The 3,610-nt window shown below is 41.9% G+C and overlaps 1 pseudogene; it reads right to left on the minus strand.

The window, feature by feature from the left end:
• Nucleotides 1-738: 738 nt before the first annotated feature.
• On the minus strand, nucleotides 739-1,282 carry LOC148012238 (chloroplast envelope membrane 70 kDa heat shock-related protein pseudogene; annotated as a pseudogene).
• Between the last annotated feature and the right edge of the window lie 2,328 nt (nucleotides 1,283-3,610).

The raw sequence follows: 3,610 nt of genomic DNA on the forward strand, positions 1-3,610 counted from the left end.
ACTGCTTCATCTCCTATTGGACAGCTTTCAAAGCATCCATAGCATCACTGTCACGTTTTGCATGAACTTGCTGCTGCATATACATGGTAAATGACTGAAACAGGTTCTTCATAACATTATCATCTGTCATCTCTTCTTGCGAGTCTCCCATCTTGCTGATGACGCAGCACTTTCACGTCGGGTTCACCAGAATGTCAAAGAGATCGTGCAAGAGCTGCAGAACACGGGGTTCAAGGTACAGCAATGGAAGAGACTAACAAGAAGAAAATTGAATTGTTGATGCCAAAGTACACTATATTTCTTGTCAAAATGAGTTACATGAAGCTCATGTTCAGAAAAATCTGAACATATTCAGTTTCCTGTTTGTGAAGAGATCTTTGCAAAGATTGCATCTAGAACCATATCCATAACCATTATAAGAGCCAAGAGTATTAATGAAGACTGAAGTTCCGTAGTCCAGATTGACATACAAGTAAGATCCTAGAAGTAAAAACAGATTCCTGTACCCAGTGCTGTAACCAGGATAATGGCAAAAACTGAGAGGATGATGATTAAAGCCAGCTTAAGCTGACCCTGCACCATAGGAAGATACACCTATTTCAGTATACGGGCCCTCTCAGAGATGCAGAAGCACTTTATAGTTGATTAATGCCACTGCACTATATAGTATCAACCAACTTGCAAAAGCATGAGAGTAGTTTCCACTAGTAGGTGGTGAATTTGCTCATCTTCATTGAATCAAGCTAATGATTCCTTAAGTGTTTCACCTTCCTGAAGATAAAAAATGAGAACATTCTTCTCCCCAACACTGGTAGCCTTTTTATCAAGACCGTAGGCAATGGCAGCAGCAGTAGGCTCGTTAATGATCCGCATGACATTCAGACCAGAGATGACTCCAGCGTCCTTTGTAGCTTGCCTCTGTGAGTCATTGAAGTAGGCAGGCACTGTAACGACAGCATTTTTGACGGTGCTTCCCAGGTAAGCCTCTGCAATTTCTTTCATCTTTGTCAGCACCATAGATGAGATCTCTTCTGCGGCGAATTCCTTGACCTCACCCTTGTACTGCACAGAGATCATAGGCTTATCGCCAGGGCCAGCAAAGACCTTGAAAGGCCACAATTTGATGTCGCTCTAGACGGAAGCGTCAGTGTACCGTCTGCCAATTAGACGCTTGGCATCGAAGACAGTGTTGGTGGGGTTCATGGCGACCTGGTTCTTGGCAGCATCACCGATGAGGCGCTCAGTGTCAGTGAAGGCAACATATGAAGGCGTGGTGCGGTTGCCTTGGGCTCAGCAGTGTATGGGCCGTGTGTACCTCACGAACAGCACCCATATCCTCCTCCCTTCTCTGATAAGTCTGCCCCTTTGTCGTTTCGTCCTCCCACCATTCACTATTCAATCTCCAGGCTCCATATAATTTGAAAGTATTGCAATAGTCTGATCTACAGGAGCTCCTGCTTTGACCAAGAGATTGACAGACCTTGGCTTCTGAATAGAAAGCACGAAGTCCTTGGGGTCATCGTAACCTTTGAGAGGAAGTTCTCCTTCTTCCCTCTCTTTTTCGCATATCCTCCAGCACTCTGTTCCTCCCGCCTCCCTCCTGCACAAGGCTTCAACACACAATTGCCGATTTAGAGCTTCCTTCCCCCCCAATCAGCATTGCCCCCCTCTCCTTTCGCCATATCAAGCTCCCGCATTAGTCTGGCCCTTTTCCCCGCCAAGACACAGCATCATCATCCACTTAATCTCGTAATAAGGGCATTCATTTTGGTTCATGTTCTGCATAAAGCTTTCATGGTTTTCGACCCCATACATTCTTGTCAGATAACCAAAAGATCAATTGCTTCTTCTGTTAGCTTGATTCATAACAAGCAATGGATGTATCCATAAGACTTTACAATGTAAAAGCTTTCACATATTACCCTCTGTTCATCTCCTTGCTTCTGACGTAGTGATTTTCCACAACATCTGATGTCTGACATCTCTTTGCAATCAGCATTTCAGTCCTATTGACGGAATTCATCCTCCTCGCAACCTGTTCAGCCACTGTGACGGCCTCTGACAGTTTATATTTGCCTCTGATAGTTTATATAATATCAATCTCTCATGAGGATTTCAGTGAGAAAGGAGCAATGGTGAATGAGCCTGTAAGCAGGCTAGAGGGCAGTGCCTTGGCTGTTATTCAAAGCAGCAGGACAAAGATCCTTTGGCATCAGTTTTTCATATTTTTCTAATACACGCACATCATGCATCCAAACAAAATCATGTGCATGCACTAAGGGAATATATACATTGGATGCGGATTATTAAAATGCATCACACAAACAATGAATCACACGCGGAGATTAACACAAATGCACAACAAAAGAAATGGAGGCGTATACGACTCGGATACGTAGCAACACGACAACGTAGCATTCTTGTGTCTAATCTTATTCCATTTTCACAGCAGTATCCTCCTTCTATTCCTTCTTCTTCTATGGAAGTCAATTTATATTTTGTAGATATACCCCCTATCAAAATCATTCAAAAGAAGCACTGCACACATGGTCCTTTTGATCCTCTCCTTGTTCCAACCCTATGGTATAGATTCTGATACCTGAGGTGTCTAGTAGCTCCCTTCCCTCATTCATATCTTGTACCAACCTCTTTGTAGCACAACAGGAAGGACAACTGGATTTGTAGATTTCTCATTCCTTTCAAATAGTGCTTTCTAGATCTATGCTTCGACAACCAGTTTCTAATGTTCAGTCTACTTTGGAGGCCTCCATGACCTTTTTTCTTTAGATAAATCTATATCGGAGTGTACATCTCATTGCAAGACAAACTAGACTCTTTAACTAGTCAGCTTAGCAAGGCTTTGGAGAATTTATCTTCTCAGAAGGCTGCTTTGAGTGATATCCATAAACAAATTATTGGAGCTACAGCTTTGATGGATTCACAGAAAGCCACAATTAAGGAGTTTGAAACCAAACTTGCCACTTTAGAAGAAGAGAACATGTCCTTAACCAAGGGGGAAAATGCAAATCTTGAGTATATAGGATTTCAATAGGCTTACATGAAATACATTGTGAATCTTGAGATGGGGTGGCAATTTAAGCTTGTAGGCTTGCCTTCCCATTACTTTGATTACTTCATATGGTCCATAGTACCTTGGACTAAGATTTTTTCATTTCTCCAACAATAATGAGATCTTTTAGTCCTTATCCTTAGAAACACCATGTCACCTTCCTTGAATGTTCTTATGGATCTTTCAAGATTTGCATAGGACTTCTTCGGATCTTGAGCAGCTTGAATGTCATGTCGGATCAATTAGATTTGTTGGTCCATGTCTTCAAGAATAGCCTTAAAATCTTGTACCTTAAGAGTGGGATCTAAGAAGTTTAGAGGTGTACGACATTCTTGCCCATACAAGGCTTGAAATGGTGACATCTTGATTGTCTATTGAAAGGCAATGTTATAAGCAAACTCCACCAAAGGTAGATGTTTAATCCACCATCTCAGTTCTTTGCCACAATAAGACCTTAGAATATCTTCAATGGTCTAGTTCACCTCTCATTTTGGCCATCCATTTTGAGAATGATAAGCAATATTGAAGCATAGCTACATT

Source organism: Lygodium microphyllum, chromosome 27 (genome assembly GCF_053477565.2).
Source record: "Lygodium microphyllum isolate KBCC chromosome 27, Lygodium_microphyllum_v1.1.10, whole genome shotgun sequence".
Classification (NCBI taxonomy): Eukaryota; Viridiplantae; Streptophyta; class Polypodiopsida; order Schizaeales; family Lygodiaceae; genus Lygodium; species Lygodium microphyllum.